General features: G+C 36.1%; 1 protein-coding gene across 4 annotated transcripts in view; it reads left to right on the top strand.

The window, feature by feature from the left end:
* Positions 1–18,611: 18,611 nt before the first annotated feature.
* Positions 18,612–19,005, top strand: part of zbtb16a (zinc finger and BTB domain containing 16a) — a 147,306-nt gene continuing 146,912 nt past the window's right edge. For 2 of the 4 annotated variants that reach the window (XM_017419917.3, XM_025006738.2), the window contains exon 1: positions 18,613–18,765. The gene's annotated coding sequence lies outside the window, so the exon portion shown is untranslated. Of the gene's footprint in view, positions 18,766–19,005 lie in introns of all 4 variants that reach the window. The other 2 variants (XM_025006737.2, XM_017419918.3) reach the window with 2 other exon arrangements.

Consider the following 19,005-nt stretch of genomic DNA (forward strand, 5'->3'; position numbering starts at 1 on the left):
GCCATTTATGTAGCCTTTTGTCATTGTCAGAGTTTCCATGTGCGGCTTGTTTTAATGTCAGACCGATGCAGGAAATAATGTGAATCTGTTCGTCATAAATCTATGAAGAAAGGTTTGCAAACAAGCAAAGCATAATCCAGACTGAGTTAGACAGAGCCTGGTTGAAAATGAGAAGGGAAGTGAGATTAGGAATCAGAACGTCTGAATGTGATAGGCTGAGACACCTGTCACTCAAGTCACTCACACCCTCTGTAAATGAGATTAGAGAATGGAATCTAAAATACATAAATTAGTTTGTGTAGACTCTCAGCCATCAGAAGATGGCAAATCCAAAAGGTTTTTAAGAGAACAAAGCAAACAGGCTTTTTTTCTGTAGATAAAGACGTTTCACCTCCCATCCAGGAAGGCGTCTCAGTTCAGAACTGGAGAGTGATCGAGAAAGCTTCCTGGATGGGAAGTGAAACGTCTTTATCTGCAGAAGAAAAGTCCAGTTGCTTTGTTTTTGTGAAGCTTTTGTAGATTTACATAACATGGCATTTTGCCATTGTTATTGCCCAAGGCTGGAGGCAAAATGGTTTTTGCCCTTGTCTGTGTGTGTATTCACAACACATTTCTGAGTGTGATGTCTTAGAATATTGCAGGAGGTCGTATTTGAAGTTATTTAGGCTACAACACAGTCGTCTCTCAACATATAAGGGATCTCAGTCTAAACTTCTGGCATGAAAGGTGGAGGGCAATATGTATTCCTTCAACGTATGCTAGTCTTTAATTACTGTTTTCCTTAATAAAATTTAGCAAAATTATAATCACTTTTTAAGGCATAGGAAAAAAAACTGCTGTATTAAAACTGCATTTCTTGTCTGTTCAAATAATATGAATTAGTGCTTAAATATCTGGCATTAGGATTTTCCAACAAAATGAATGGTTTTTTAACCCATTATCTTTTAATAAAGAGCAGAATTTCCAAACTGCCTTTCCTAACAAACAAAATCTGTTCAATAAATTCAGGAATTTTACGAGATGGACCATTCCTGATTTTAATTTAGTGCTTGGAGATTTCATTATCCGGTTTGGCAGAACTACTAACAAATCCCTAGTAAATTGACACAATTTGTGCTTCCTACAAACACTGTAGTGATTTAAATTCTGTGTGTTTCTTCATGTTTATACAGTATATTGATCAAGCTTTATGTGCTTTTCATTTTGCAAATTTAATTTTTTGTCATATTTATTTACTTATCTGACATTACTTATTCAGTTTATAAACTCAAATGTCAACCTGTTTTCTTTATTGGGCCTTATTCCAAGTAAATGTTAATCTTCTAGGTTACAGATACAATAGCAGTAAAACCCTGCAGCCTGATGTAAACAATCAAATGTTGTCACTTAAGCTGAAGTGATTTGATGAAACAGGCAGTGCTTCCCATCAAAATCAGCTTAATAATTTTAAATATAGTCAGTTTACCAAATTCCTGAGAAATATTCTTTTATGGGGCCTTTTTTATTTTTTTCTTGCAAAGCCACGCTTCAGCCTTTTTATTTCCAGGCTGCTCCTCTGCTGTCAAAGTCTTTTTTGCTTTTTGCCTCAGCTCAGAGCCAGCCAACCATGCATTCCTATCCAGAACACTGTGCTTCATCTCTGTTTCCCAACCTTTAAATCACATCAGTTACATCACAGCAGACACAGAGACATACTCATTGTACTGGCCTCCATGCCAAGAACTTCTTTTTCTCACACACTTTTTTCCCTTACTCTTTTTTTTTTTTTTGCCCCCTCCCCAACGTTTCTGTAACTGAAAAACAAAAGCAAACAAACAAAGAAAAAAAAAAACCCATCATCCCCAGTTATATCTACTGTTGAACTCAGAAGCCTGGTGGAACTTCCTAAAAAGGTTTGATGAATGAGTTCTTTTTGTCTCTGCAGAAACTTTGTGCACAGCAAAAAGACGATGCACTAAAAGAAACTGTCTACAAGACTACTGTATGTCCTTAAATTGATCAAGTACAACATTGTGCACTTGCTCCTGGAGTCTGATCATCAGTTTCACAATAAGAATATTCTCAGTGACTCAGTGCGATTGGAAAGTCTCTTCAAAGCTAATTATATCCATTATCCCCACTTAGGTGGTAAAAGGTCACTTAATTCTGCTGAGACTTCTGATGTTTTTCTTTTTACAACAACATCCACAAACAATGATTGTCTGAATCATTTAAAGTTTAAAGGTATACGTTTGATGTATGAAATCAAACATAAAAAAGCGCATCCTGAACCATATCACATGGGGCCGTTTGAAAGCATTTCCTTCAGTAGATTTTTAAGATCTATTTTATGTAAATCTGAAATGTGGGTCCACACTTAGTGTCAACAAAACACTTGGCTGAATCTGCCAATAAAAAAAAAACATCAGGTTGGCTCCAGTCTGTGAAGGTAAACTAGTGTGGTTAGTAAACTTTGTGTTCGACTTATTTTCAGTCATTTTGGCAGTTTTCATTGGTAAACAAACACATGGTTGTTAAAATTCAATCACAATATTTGTTTATAATTTTTTTATTTTAAGGACACATTAACCATTGATTGGAGAAAACATTTGTGTGGATTTTGTTTCTTATTTTATACATATTTTTCTGTGCAATCTTCAAGAGTTTCCATTAAGTACATTTGACATTTAGACATTCAATGAGGCAATTCCTCCAGAACCTTTGCATTAGTTCATCAGTTTGTTTGAGGCTGTTTTTTTTTTTCTTTTCAGCGTTCTACCCTGGAGAAAAGCTTGACTGATGTTAAACATCAATACTGAAGACTGATGCAAAAAAAAGAAGACATAACACCGATGCCAATCATCTTCAAAGTGAATGCAAAATGGATACGATTCCAGATTTCTGTCAATATATTTTTTACTATTTGCCACTTTTACTTTATTTATACACTTTAATATTTATAACGGCCTCCTTACATTAAAAGACATGATTTCATGATTAGTTTCATTAACTTTTTCTTTATGTTTTATTTTTGTGTGGATTAATTTTTGTTGTAGATGTTATGAGGAAAATCACAAAACTGAACATTTATTTTAGTAAAGTAGATTAAATTTATGTCTCATATATTTTCTGTTTTGAAGGTTGATAAACAAGACAAATGCAGGAAACCTTTCTGTGCAATATTATATATTTTTTTTTATTTGTTGAAGTCTTTTGCTTCCTATTTTTACACTGACACTGTACATGCATTTACTACCTATTCTAAAGAAAATGTAATAATTTGTGTATGAAAAAAACCTCCAAACTCTACTTACCAAGGATACAAGGAATCAAGGATTGAATTGTAAACAATACTTTTTCATTTAAACAATGTGTAAGCAGTCAATTGAGATGCATTATCCATATTTGAGAGAATGTACATATGTAAATCTACCTTGTATTTCCATCCTTCTGTACAATGACTACTGACCCAGTTTCCTCCCTGTTTTGCACTGAACCTTTCAGAGAAATACACCAGGAGTTTCAGCAAATTACAGAACTTGTGCTTTTTGATCAGCAAATCTTCAGAAGGGGGCTTCTTCAAAGAAATAACTTCCCACTTCACTTCTTAAGCTGAACAAAACCTCCTTTTAAATGAATGGCTTTTGCTCACAGCTTGAGGCTGCAGCTGGCAGTATTGTTGCCCACTCCCGTCCTCGGCTCATGGAACAGACAGGCTGAGGATGAAGGGGGGACCGGGTTGACACAACAGGTACACACATGAAACAAATGCAATTATTGAACCTCCTTCCTTATTAGCACTACCATCTGATTCAAGAAGATGTGGACTGATTTAATTTATCTTTTGTTAGTTTGCGCCCTCGTAGATCTTATATATGTAGATTCGCTTTGAAAGGATCACACAACATCTAAGTAGAACTGTAAACCAACGCCAGAAGAATTATGGATGGATGGATGAATTTTTCTCACTTTTTGTACAGAGGTCAAATTGTACAAGTATGTCTGAAGCATTTCTTGTCATCTAAAACAGTTATAAAAGGGTCAATTTTCAATTGACCCTTTATATATATTTTATTCAACTTCCAGTGGACTGATACATACAACAGTCTCAGCACCATCAACATATCCATGTTTAAACTCAGTATACCAGCATTTGCAAACATAATGCAAAAGTTTTATACCTATTTTAGAATTCTATGTTGTTTTAAAGAAAGTGTTGCCTTCTAAGCAGGAAAAACTATATAAAACAGGCCCATATTTGGCTAGCCTGGACAAAAACTGTCCTTTGCTCCATTTTCCATGCTTTATAATTGGTATCTCAGCTAATAAATTACTAACCACTAATAACTATTTGACAGAACATCCCTTCAAAAATTACCAGACTATCCCTTTGAGGTTTGAATTGCATTAGACGTCAAAATTGGTTTCAATCTAACTAGCTGTTAGTTTCACTCAGAAGTTATCTCTTATTCTCCAGACTGAGATTGCTCTGACTGCTGTCTGCTGCAGAGAAGATACTGAATAGTCATAATAACTACACCACAGAAGCAATTCAAAATTCAAAGTGTCCCTTTAAATACAACCTACAGGAGCTTATAGGAGATTATGCAAATAATAAACAAGCAGACTGTTATGTCTGAACCTTTTACACTGGAGCAAACATCATCTTCGGGTCTTTTTTTTAATAAGCCACAATGCCTTTACCGGTAAGGGTCAAACATAAATGCAGGTTTACTGCTGAGATATTCAAACTCCCATTTTAAATCTTGATTTGAAAAAAAAGAAAAGAAAAATTAAATCAAAAGACAGCATATTATTATTAAAAAGAAAGCTTTTGTTAGTTACTGGTCAGCTTTAAGACTACATGATTTGGGTTTTAAAACATCATAGTCAAAGCTAAAATCCATTCAGTTTACAACATCACTATACAACCTTTTATGAAAACTATGTCATTGGTTGTCCTGGTAACACTTAATATGAAACCATTATACTTACTATTGTAATGGTCTCTTGCCAGCTAAAATACTTTTTTTTCTTTTTACAATGCAACAGTTCAGTTCACAAATTCAGTTTTGACATTTTACATGGAGTTTTTCTCACAATCCCTACAGGTTGCATTTTCTGCCAACATCATTTCAGGTCATAGCCTATTTCCTTGCAAGAAGAAACAACCAATTGGGTCATCTTTTAGAAGATGGTCCCAAGATGCTAATTCTCTTGTGAAACATTCAGGGTTTCTGAATACAATATGCAAAAACTCACATTTCCACAGTCTAACAATAGAATCAGCTGTCCGGCTGTTCAGACTCATCCTCTTAACATTGTTATTTTATAGCTTTTGGCACCTACTGGTTTTGTTGACGCCACTGCAATTAGAGCCAATGAGATGCCCTTTCGGTTGCTTTGATGCCTTAAAATGCTTTAAAAGCTCCACGAGAAGACAAAAGAAGTCTGTGTGTAAAATGTTAAATGAGATTTAACAGTGGAAAGTCTTGAAAATAATTCCTTTGTATGGCTACCCTGAAAGTTAATTCTGACCTCTTTTTTTCTTGTGTATCAGACTTGCTTTTAGTATTGAAAAAAACATGGAAAATATATATATTTTTGTATGCCTTTACAACATTACAATGAGTACCCTTAATATGTTAATAAGTATGATATCCACACATTTTCTTTTCTCATGTAGATGGTCAATGTGTTCCTAAATTAAAAACTTGTGTGCAAAATTTGTGGATGGTTGCCAGCTGCCATGTGCACTTATTTACCTACAAAAACAGCCAAAGAGACTGACAACAACAGTGATGGCAATGGGATCAAGAAGTCAGACAATCTTGATGTGTTGGTTTATCCTCAGATTTGTTGAGTAATATATGCAGATAATAGTGATTTGTTTATAATGAATGTTCACTTGCATTTCAGAATTGCAGATCAGTATATGAGTGGAGTGAATTCTTTCAAGCTGCACCATTTGATTTAAAATCTGTAAACTATCATCATAGTTAAAACAATACCCCTTGCATAGGAAGCTACAAACTGAACAGGTTTTAAGTTAGAATAAGTTCAAATGTGTACTCACATATCTTTGTTATTGCTTTGCTTCACAGATACTGGGGCGGAAAAAAGAAGAAGAGGAAGAAAGACATAGATGTGATAAAGGATTAGGAACTTCCCTGTAGTGAGCAGATTCTTTTGCAGGAACACCAGGAACACTGTAAGGTGATTACTGTGTCTTTTGCCATCGGTCCAGTGGTTTAGCACTATGGACACAAGAGCTTGGCTGCCCTGACTCCCTACAATGGAAATCAGAGCTTTAAACATGCCTTTCGTTTCCTAGCAAAATCTTAAAAGAAAAAAAGTACATGATAACTACAACCTGAAAATTTTCTCAAGACACTTTGTTTTGGTACATTTTTGTGTGCATGTGTATTGTAGACTGAGGAAAATAACAAGGAAATTGGGGAGAAAACGAAGAGGAGTAGGCTTTTCTTGTAAGTAGATGGAAGACAGCTGGGGCCAGGCCAGAGGACATGTGAGATGGACAGGAAGTCCTGACTGGTGTGGACTTAAAGTCAGCACACACACACACCTAAAAAATTAAGTACAAATGTATACAGTCTTCACGCTGAATTTATGATGCATATTTGTAAACTTGCAGAAAATAACTACTGAACATACATCTACAACTGATTACACACAACACAAAAATAGATATGCTTCTGTGAGATTTACAGAAATTGACCAAAATGTTGGTGTGGTTGAACTTAAGACGAATCCCCACAATATATTCTGAGCTTTTTGGAATCAACTTTCTGTCTTAGCAGTATATCTCATTAACCATCGGATGGATTTAAAAGAAACTTCAAGGAAATAAAAATTGGATATACCTCTACGACTGATTAACTTTTTGAACCCCACAAATTAAGATGGCCACAACAGCCAACTAACCCCAGAAAACAAGCTACAATTCAGTAAATTTTACAGATATTTTGAGTCAGTCACAACTTATACTCCAAGTGCAGCTCATTGTGTGAGAGCTTTACTGAAAACTTTAGCATTAAGTGTTATAACTCAGTCAACATAAGATTATCTAAGTCTAAAACATGAAAGGTGGCAGGTAATATGCACTCCTTCAAGGAATGCTGAAAGATTTTTCTTTTCACACTCAATGTTACTTTCTCTCTATGTGTTGTTGAATGTACCTTTAAAATAGTTACTCAAACTATGTTTGTGTAATGTGCAGTGCAGAAATACTTGAGCACCCAGCTCATGAAGTCCCTGTTCACAGTTAAAAACACTGTGCTCTGGAAGAAAACAGCATGTTTATGGGAGGAAACCCCTTCAATCATGGCCACAATGTTCTGATCTGATGTGTGCAGATGAGTTTATTTATTTGCTCCTGCAACAAAGTGAAAGTGATTGGTTTACAGTCTCAGAAAAAAAAACATAACATGAGATTATATATTATATTTATGAGCCGATTTAAAACCATTACAATAAATTTAACACAAAGATAGAAAAAAATCTTGAACCAAGGTTGTTTGTTGTGTCTCTGTCTGTCTTTTTCCTTCCTCCTGTTTTTCTCTCCACATTCTTTACCCTCCATTTCACACCTGAGTCCTTTCATTCATTACAGTGTTGTGAGATAAATTTAAGTACACGGACTTAGCACTAAAGTAGACTTTCTCTGGGCATTTTGGCCCTTCCAAGATGTCCATGCAATCTCCTCCAAGAGGAAAGAGGCTATTAAGCAGCTCTTCAAGAAACGAATGGAGGGAATCAAACTGAGGGCAATTGAAAACAGGTAGAAAAACAAATTCACACTGACACTGGTAAGAAATTGAAGTGTGGATAGTTGTTTTTGTTTGTGTGTCTTTATTGTTATTTTTTGGCTCTGTTAGACTGATTAACAAATATTCTTAACGTTAGGTTGTGATTTCAGTGTAAACTACAAAAATATTTTGCTGTTGCAGAGTGTCTCTTCTATATTGTCTATAAGGAATCTTTCAATAAATGCTAGTTTTAATATTTACTGCCATTGAAGGCAAAGGACAGTAACGTTCATTAGTATGCCAGGTAAGTAAAACATTTCATGAACCACTGGACAGAGTTTAATAAAACTTTCAAAAAGTAATCACTGAATGTACATCTACAGCTGAGTTTGTTTGTTTGTTTTGCAGAACATCTTTGCTAAAAAAAATGTTGACATTAACTGCCAGCAGGTAATATGCATTTCTTCAACAGATGCTAGATCTGTAATTATTATAAAAAATTTAACTCCAGTTACTGCATTGTAATTGCCTGCATTTGGGTCCAATCTACCACCAACACATAATACCTGTTCCAAGGTATGAAAAAAGCATGAACTATTTGCCAATAAAACATGCATTCATCCATTTTCTTTACCCGGTTTTTACCTTTTCAGGTCATGGGGGAGCTGCTGACTATCTCCAGTGGTCATTGTGCCAGAAGCAGGGCACAACCTAGAAACATTTAGAAAAGAAAAGCATGTTTGTGGTTCACCATCTCATCATAAAAAACACTTGGGTAAGCCTGCTTATTTAGTCCTGATTCATCATGTTTAATTATGTAATTTTAACTTTTGAAAGAAGTTGCTTAGACTAAATTCATGAAGTTGTTTGTGTTTTTTTTCCCACAGGCTTGACCTGGAATAGGATACCATGAAGAAAAATAATGTTCAATCTACAGTGAAACCCATTTGATTTAATATGTGAATGTTTGCAACACATAACTTTAGCTAAAGGGACAAATCATATCCTGTCAGACGCTCTCTTTCAGATCCCTCTTCTACTCTTCTGTTGTGATGTTTCTGGGGGGTTTTTTTCAACCAAGGAGATCAGCTGACAGTGGTGAGGAGTGTAAAAGGGTTCAAATATGTTAATTATTAATGAGAAAATTACCCCACTGTGGTCCATGTGGGGTTTGGTGTTTGTCTGAGAAGCTTCATCCCAAACTCCTTTTCTGTATAACTTCTCTACACCAAAATATATTCTAATCCTCAAGATTAGAGGAATGTAACCAGACATTTAGGTTTCATTTAATAACATTTTTGATCATTAAAGGCCTAACATTTCTTGAAGTAATGCATATCAACCGCCATCTTTCATGCCTTCTGGCATTCTTGGTGAAACCTTGTGAATGACATAATGCATGATCTCATGCAACACTGTGAGATCTTTTGAGGTGTGATAGTGCTCAGAGAATGTGTTAAGTATGACTCTAAGATACTACTATATCACTTTTAGCTCAATATCTCTAAACTGAGTTATTGTAATTTTGTGTCTACCAAGGTCAACCTTCTTAAATTTGGTTCACTCTAAATGTTGGAGTTTTAGATGTTTGCCTAATGATAACTTACTGAGAATTTCACTCAAATCTGTCAAGTGGTTAAAGGGAAAATTTTAAGCAATGTGTTTTTTATTTATGTATTTTTTTAAACTTACTTATTTATTTAATTTATTCATTTAATTGGGGAAAGGAGGTTTGTTTTGTATAAATATTCTTACCTTATGGTCAAATGATAAAATATCCACACTTAACAAGTGCCATTTAATTTATCCATCCATCCATCCATCCATCTATCCATTCATTTTCTTTACCCTATCTCTATTTTTAAAATTATTCTAAAATTTTTTACTCCCTCTTTCACAAAACCACACCAACATAAATTAACTTTAGTGTCTTGCCAAAGGACACTTCAACATCTGGACATCCCAGAGGTCAAACTACCAAACATTCACTTTACCACTCAGTAAGCTGCTGTGGTTGAAATACAAGCTTAAAGCTGGAATGAAGGATCAAGGCAACATTTTCATTTCAAGAAAGAAATGGCAGCATTAATACCATTCATCCATCTTCTACTCCTTATCTGTGGTCGGGTCACAGAGGCAACAGGTCCAGGAGAGAAACCCAGACATCCCTTTCCCCAGTGACACTCTTCAGCTCCTCCTGGGGGATCCAAGGCATTCCCAGGCCAGAAAGGATACATAATCTGGGTCTGCCCCGAGGTCTCTTCCCAGTGGGACACGCCCGGAAAAGTGTTCAGGAGGCATCCTGATCAGATGCCCAAACCATTTCAACTGACTCCTTTCGATGTGAAAGAGCAGCAGCTCTACTTCAAGCTCCCCCCGGACGACAGAGTCCTCTACCTTATCACATCCAGAATCTCATTCTTTTGGTCATGATCCAAACCTCATGACCATAGGTGAGGGTTGGAACATAGACAGAGCAGTAAATTGAGAGCTTTGCCTTTCAACTCAACGTAATACCAGTCTGTCAAATATACACAAATATTTATTTTCTTTATTTTAAGCACCATAGCTCCATACAAGCCAAGGTCATAAATTTTCTTCAGTAACATGCACTGCAAGGGCACATTCATTATTTCAGTGTAAAATAAATCATCTGCAGACCCTTTTCCAAGGATAAAGTCACTTGTTCCTTGAGCATTATTAATGCCCACTTTCAAAGTAAAGCTAATTTTTTCAGGAGTTTTCTTGTTTGTTTTGTTTTGATTTTGCCTCCATAGATGAAAATACATCCAACAGTGAAAAACTCAATGGCAGCTGTTCTCCATTTGACAATGCAGGGGGGGCTTTTTCTGTAGAGGTGGGCAAACATTTCCAAAAACTCCATTTTACCTGTTTCAAAGTAAGTGTGAATATTAACTTTTTATTGCTTTTCTTTTAAGTAAAACATGCACTCTGCTTTTTAAAGAGATACAGTTAACTTTGCGCAATTTATTATCGTTTCCTAACAACCCTATTTTTACAATGCTCACCTTTTCTTTTTTTATTAACAGAGCCAGGTGTTTATCACCGGTTGGCTAAGAAATGATTGCAGAGTCTTAAATCAGGAATCCCCTTCACCTGAAACTGACCAAACAAGTCCAGTTTGTAGGACTGCCATTCTGTTGCCATTCAAGACAAGAGAAGTATTGATCCAGAGGATTCTCTTAAGCGCTGCAGTTTGTCCTCTGAGGGTGCAGCTGAAGGCTCGGAATGGAGAAGTAAAGAGGCACTTGATAAATAAAACACCTAGGTCAACAAAGCCATTTCACACATTAACCTGGAGCAGGTTTGGGCATTTTCTCTGTGTGTGGAAGTGAACAAACCTGTAACTCAGTAAACACAGGACCTTGGTCATTCAGGGGTCAGAAAAAGTTTAAACTGAGCGAGTTTGGGGTTGAAAAGGCACTTTTTAAAAAACCATGCTGTGCCTAAATCTGTACTAAAATACTATAACGATTTTAGTTGATAATTTGTGCTATATCAGCTTGTTGAATGAAGTATTCAGTTCATTTCATTTGTACTGTATGACACAATTCAGCAGTAAGGATCAAACTGAGAACTCAGTTGACCCACTTTTGCCTTTGCACGAAAGCACATGGTGACCAAAAAGTACCTCCCGACCAAATCCAGCGAAGGTCAGAGGTGGGGGTCAGGGGTCACTGAGGCGTGGCCTCAATGCCAGAAACGCCCCTGGGTTTACACAAGTGTAGAAAGAGTCCATTCAGCCAGGCTGCATGAGCAGAGTTTCACAAAGCTCTTCTGTGTGGGGCCAACTCCCCCACACAAACAGACACTCACAGGCAGGAACACACACACACTCACACACACACACAACTTTTTCAAGCGCCATGTCTACACAGGATGCAGACAATGAGGGTGTTTTTGTCAGCAGAGTTGCATACATCTTAACCTGAAACCCTTCTGAAATATTACCCAGGTTTTCCTGTTAACTAGATTATTTTTTTGTGATTTTTATCAGTAAGACTTTACAAATCTATGATCGTTTCTCAGCAACACTTCTTATAATTTACATAAAAGGATGAATTGGCAAATAAATAACAATAAAACAATGACATAATAGTAAAAGTTTGATCATTGCATGAATTGCACTACAAAAAAAATTTAATAAAGAAAAATAACCTTGTAATACAATAGTTTCTTTTTCTCAGCCATACTTTTTAAATAAAAAAAATCAAATAATAAAACAAATTATGCCTTTGCCTATAATCTGTAAGTTTTGACCTCATGCCTCTTTTTTAATGCTCTTATAGTTTCAAGTCTACTAGTCTTGAAAATGGAGTTTGCATCCTGTAATTAGAGCACAGTAAAATCGCCAAGGACAATATTTCCCAGTAAATGTTGTCCATGCTGATGCAACATTACAGGGGAGTATTTTAGTGGTGGAGGAGTACATATTTGGTGCTGCCATGGGGTTTTACAGCTGCAGCTGCCTGTTGGAGCGACCTAAGAGGAAACAGGACTTATGCTTGTGTCAGGAGGCAAAATGTAACACAACGCAGTTCAGTGGTGTTGCTTTCAAATACATTTTTAAGATTTCAACATATACAATTACTGTACCTAACATTATCTAGCTTTTTATTTACATTAGGACTGCAGTATGTAATGCTAAACAATAAAGTAGTGCAGTTTTTAAAAGATACATGTAGATGGAAAAAGCTTCAAGTCATATTAGGAATTCACCAAAACCCAAAATATTGTTTAAGTCTAAAAAGCAAAGCTGATTAGTCTCTATAACACCTTTGTGTAATGAATCATTAGGAATCTAATAAAATGAGATCACACTAATACTTGCCTTTTTATGCATAAAAATTAGACTTAATCCTTCCAAAGCTTTCTGTTTGGGTGTAAACAGATAAGTCTTCAAAGATTTAATGTTTCTGTGCGAATTATTTTTGCTTCTGCTGTCAGGGTTTTCTTTCAGCTCAGAGAACGGATTTAAACCTCTATGCTCATGATCAGCGGTGAGTGGGGTCTCTTTGTCACTTGGTCATTTATTATCTAATTGACAAGAGATTAAAATATGGATGGTAAGTTATTATTCCTGTCAAACAAAGTACTTTTCATTTTGAGACTGGACAATTCTGCTTCAATGACGTCTTCGCTCAGACAACAAAAATAAAGATTTAGATTTTTCCTTCGTTTTTTTTCCTGTTGATTGTAAATACAAAATGTTGCCTCATATATTTATGGAATCTTTCTAAATTACTTATTCAGATTTTTTCTTCATATTATACACATGTGATTTGTTTCTTCGGCTGTTTTTGGTCAATTATTTGGTCAAATTGTAGACTGATGGTCCTAATCTGATTGCTCCTATTTCCTTTTGATTTTGGTTTTTATAAACCTGATGAACAGTATTTGACATGACTCTAACACTGTCATTTATCTACATATGATGATCCTAGTCTAAAATTTTGATATGAAAAGCAGCAGGCAATATGCATTCCTCCAAGAAATGCTGAAGGAATGTCTGTATTTACCAATGTGCTCATATTGCTGATCAAAATTGGTGCATACAGAAATATGTTCTAAATTTTGAGGGAACAGAAAGAATATACAGGTGACCCACTGTAGACAACAAACCTCCCACACCTATTTGCCCCCATTTCAAGCCAAAACTTCACGCAGGGAGTCCATCTTTGTCAAGCTCATGGTATTATTTTAAAGTGCTGTGGTGATCTGGTTTTTATAATTTAGCCCTCATCTTCCTTTCCCTCAGTAAAACGGTGGATTATTGCCAGATTAAGGGAGTGCCTTTTTCTTTATCCACGGGTAAGCCTGCACAGCATGCGGCTCAGAGGTAATGAAGCACTCTGTGATGCATGCCTGGATGAATCCAAAAATTCCCAGAGCTCTGCTGTATTTTAAAGGAAATGAGATTTCCTTGAAAGGCGCCTTCAGACCCATGTTTTCTATTTTATCCAGCCATAAACTGTGACAGCAAGCAACTTTTTCAATAATGTTGGAAGCTAATGATTAAAACAATCAGAACAATGATTTTTAACATGTTAACAAAATATACTTTAAAATAAAAAAATGAGACTAAAATTAAAACATGAACTAGAACTTGTCATGATGTACGTAATGGAAATTATTTATTGCCCACCACCAAATAATGTTTTTTGCCCATGTCTGCATAGCTGTTTGTCTGTCCTGTTAGCAAAATATCTCATGAACCAAAGAATGAACTTGAAAAAAACTCTAATAAAGTAATTATTAGATGGACCTCTATAACTGATTAATTCTTAGAGTTAATCTCATTTAAATTGGTTGCCACAGCTAAGCAAATACAAAAATGGCTCCATCTCGGACAATTTACAGATACTGAGCTACTATTTTGTGTGGAAGTAGCTGAGAGTAATCACTGGATGGACATCTACAACTGATTAATCTTTGGAGTCATCCCAATTCAAGATGGCCACACAACTAATCAATGTTATCCAAACCAAAAAAGGGCTCAGTTTTATAGATATCGAGCTTCAATTTGGTATGGTGGTAGCTGAGAGTCATCCTCAACACATAGTTTGAGCTCCAACAACTCTCTCCAGAGCATAAGCTGATCATAATTTAAAACTTTAGCATGAAAGGTGGTGGGCGATATACATTCATTCAGCTTTTAATCTGTTTGTCAAGGATGTTTTATGGTTCCAAAGCATTTGTATAACTGCAAGTACAATTATATATATATATATATATATATATATATATATATATATATATATATATATATAGTTTAACTATCACTGTCATTTTGGCAAGGTGAGAAAAACTAGCCACAAAAACGTCCCAGAAATTAAAAACAAGGAAAACTTAAGGAAAAATTAAGGAAAACCAATAAAAAGTCTGGAAGTTGTTAAGAGATTCACTCTGTAGCATTTTATTTTTAATGACAGGTTTATCAACTATAAATGCCTGAAGAAATATTTAGATTTAAACATTAGGCTTTGGCTAAATTTCTCATTCCTATTTGTTCTTTTTTTTTATTGTTTTCTCTTTATCCAAACAATCCGCAGCTGCTGTCAGCCACTGAGTGATCGAGCTTACTGAGTGATCTGTTGCAGACGCTGAATGACCCCAGTCTCCTTTAGAAAATCTACTCTGACCTGACTTGTCCTTTGCTTCTATTTTATCAGCCTCAGTCAGTGGAGTGTTGATGTGAGCCCGAGGCACAAAGGTGACTTAACTCATCAACCTGGATGATGAGGCCCTCCCACCTTCAGAGGTTTACTTAATGATTCTTCTTTCATGACTTTGCAAAGCCCATATCTAGAAAAAGGCATTACTCAAAACAAACTATTCAATTTTGTTTGATATAGATCAATATATCCCATAAACGTGAGTTTAAACTATTAACAAACATACAGGCCAATTTTACAGATATTTAACTACAATTTCATTTGGTCGTAGCTGAGCATATTTTTTTAACCCATACTTCAAGTGCTACACATTGTGTAACATTTTTGCTTAAAACTTTGCCATTAACTGCTGGTGTAAACCCTGTTTGTTAGCAAAATATTTCATGAACCATTGAGGGAATTTTAAAGAAACTTTCAAAAAGTAATCAGTGGGTGTATATCTACAACTGATTAACTTTCAAAGTCATTTCAATTCAAGATGGCTACCACTGCTAATCAACATTACCTAACACAAAATGGCTCTAATTCAATCATTTTTACAGATATTGAGCTATTTTGTGTGTGTGGTCGTAGATAAATTGCATTCTCAACATTTTCTCTGAGCTCTATCACATCCTGCAAGATCTCACAATATCACATGAGATCGCACATAACATTTACAAGGTTGGACCCAAATGTCTACAACTCCGTTCCTTCTCAGTATGAAGTGATATCAGTTTAAATCTCTGGCGTAAAAGGCAGTGGGCGATATGCATTCTTTCAGAGAATGTTAGGCCTATAATTTTTGCATGCATTTCTTATTATTACATGTACAGACTGCAATATCTGTGGGAAAATGTTGCATAAAAGTCAGAACAAAAAATGACAACAACTATAGATACATCAGCTAAGAAAGATAGGAGGTTGTACAACGTGACATCCCAGGGGTTGATAGAATTTTTTTAGTTTTTGGTGCCCAACACAAACTGAGAAAAGCACTTAATCTAATAGGATCTGGGGGGCATAGATTTCTGTTCCAGTAAATCCCAAATAAATTGAATTACATACACAATATGGGGATGTTCCCCCTTCTTTCTTAAAGCTGGACAGTTTGTGTTTTTAAATTTAGGAGAAGGAGCTCACAAGGAGCCTTTAAAGGCAACATAACAAAAGAATTAGAAAAGAGGGCAATTAAAGCGAAGCTAAAAGGTTGCCTCAAGTCAGCATTAAGACAAAATCATCAGTCAAGTTTATATCCAGACAGGCTCTAACATATGCTTTTAGTAGAAGAGACTCTTAAGAGTTTTATCCGACCAAATAATGATGAGGTGTACCATCTACTGCATCTCTGCTCATTTGTAAAACGCATGTGGAGAATGAAAGCAGTCAGGGGCTGGTAATGCACTCCAAAATTATCTGGACTACAAAAGCCTAATTATTCTTTAGCCCAGATGTTTTTATAAAACAAGAAGAATTTCCAAATGGTTCCAAGTGGATTTTCTTACTGTGTTTTCTTTTTTTTCAGCCATTGATTTGTTTCATCAGACACCAAATGATAACATTTCTATGCAAATGGTCAGAAATGTTATTGTATAAATACAGCATACAGCTTCATAGCATTGGATAAAAGTGTCATGAAAGGATTGATTGTTGATTGTAAAGGGAAAAAACCTGTCTATTTGGAGAAAGAAGGGTTCTGCTGGTAGAATGACACAACTATCAACCTCGAGAACATACATTCTCGTGTCCAATCTCAAATCTTCTACATTTACTTTGGTTTAAATCTTTAGCATTGTTATTTTTTATTAGTTTCTTTGCACTTTTAGTCAACGTTTGGATGGGTTCAAGCATTAAAGTAATTGGCTAACCATTAGAGCAATGCTGTTTGTATTTACAATAAACTAGGTTTTATATTAAAAACTGAGGTGCAGATGCAAAGTAAGCTTTCAAAGCAGTGTGGTGTTTTGTAAATGGAAAAAGATTTGAAAAATTTCAGTATAAAAGGGTGGGGAGCCAGATGCTTTAGCATCTAGCATTTAGATCTAGACAATGGTCATCTGAATGAATGAATCATTGTCTAGAATGATTGTCATTAATTATACAAAAATTAAATTGAGTTTGGGTTTCTCTTAAGATAGGATCCGTATATATTAAGTACACAAAAACATATCACGTAAAAGCAGATAACATAGGTAAAAATAAAAAAATAGCTTAAAGCTTAAGCAGTCCTAGCAAAAGGGGAGAACAGCAGCATTATGCACCAGTTAGACCAATTAAAAGTGTTCTTAACCACCTGAATTATTCTGTTTCATGTTTACAGCCAAAAATGTGATTTAGTAATAGCTGAAGCAGTGGAAGCTGCTCTGGGGTAAAAGCTTGTTAACCATAAATTGGTTTGCAAAGACCAGGGTCTATATTAGAGGTGTGCATCTCTGGTGTGTAGCCGGTACGATATGCATCATGAAAAATTACCAACAATCTAATTAATCAAATATAGATGGGTAGCAAAAATCGATATATACAAATATACAATTTAGCCCCTATTTACTAAGCAATTCAGCCTTTAATCACGATACAATGTGAGCATGAGTTTGATTTAACACGATGAGATTTAATGCAATAAAATCGAACAAAGCAAAGAAACTGTTCTGTGTCAGTTCCTGAGTTAATTATTTACTGTCTCATAAATAAAATTTCTGCTTTAAAATGGCAAATCACTTTTATATAACGAAAATACAAAAAGAGGGCAAAAAGAATACACCTGCCAGCAGCGGGTGTGTTTAATGCTTATTTAGTAACTCAACAGGCAGCAAAATGTATTTTCAATGTTAAAAAAAATAATACACAAGTTAACATTTTTGTCCTGAAATATCAGTTTATTCACAGCTTTAAACTGAGTGTTTGTTTCTGTTTACAGCAGCGCTGCTGCAATTCCTCCTCTGAATTGTAGGTGTCGCTAAAGAAACAACAATACTGCTAAACACGTGGAAGTGCAGCCAGAAGAAGAGCTGAAGAGAGCAAATCTGTCCTTTATACACAAATGTAACCACACTTGAACTTTTCTGTCCATTTTTATAGTGGATGTTTGTGTGGAAACAAACCTTCTGCTAACTTGTGTTGATTAAACTAATTGGATTTTATCACTAAAAAGACTTAAAAAATAAAGAACTGATTCATCTGCATGTCCATGAATTGGTACAATCGGTTGATCTTTACGTCTACACTCTGACAAATTTTTACACTTTCATTTTAAATTTTATTCACAAATGTTCTCAAAATGTAACTTGTGTAGGGGGAAAAAACTTGATTAGAGTTTTCACCTGTTTCTTAGTTTGTTTTTTAATGCATTGCTGCTTTTTCCAGTTTGTCTGTCCTGGACTGGACTGAAACCTCGGTGTGAGAGGGGAGGACATGTTGGAGGGAGCAGAAACTCCTGATCCAGGGCCGTTAAATCACTAAGTCCTTCCCTGGTTGGAGTTTGACAACAACTGTTTGCCTCTGTACCTGTGATCATACAACTGGACAGAGGTGCAGCGTCCATCACCTTTCCCTGGCGTACAGTAAAGACAGCCGCTTGACATGACACAGCCCCCTAGGTGTCTCACTTCCTCAGTGTTTGGACTGAATGGAGCGCAGCGGCGGATGCCCGCCTGCCTGCCTGCCTGCCTGCCTGCTGCTCGTCTGGCTGACTGGCTGCGTTGACGTCAGCTCCGTGTTGATTTGCTAAGGCGAGAGAAGAAAGGAGTTAGTGCGTGTTGAGAGAGAGCGGGTACTGCGAACTGCCTTACTATGCTGTAGCCCCAATCCCCGTCCACTATACGGAGTCCAAACCTGCAACTTAGGTGAGTACCGAGCCGGGCTGAACGCGGCTGCAGCTGCCCGGCGACAAGTGGCACCAGAGCGGCTTGTGTGCACGCGTCTGCCACCGTTTATCCAGCGGAGTTTCATTCACCATATGGATGTTTTCGTGCGTTTTGGAGCGCTCCCGGCTGCTTTTGCGTGTCCTCGTTCAACCCCGCTGCTGCTGAAGTTACCAGCAGCAAAACGCGACTTTCTTTTTTTCTTTTTTTTTTTTTTTTTTT

The sequence above is a fragment of the Kryptolebias marmoratus genome, linkage group LG13 (genome assembly GCF_001649575.2).
Source record: "Kryptolebias marmoratus isolate JLee-2015 linkage group LG13, ASM164957v2, whole genome shotgun sequence".
Classification (NCBI taxonomy): Eukaryota; Metazoa; Chordata; class Actinopteri; order Cyprinodontiformes; family Rivulidae; genus Kryptolebias; species Kryptolebias marmoratus.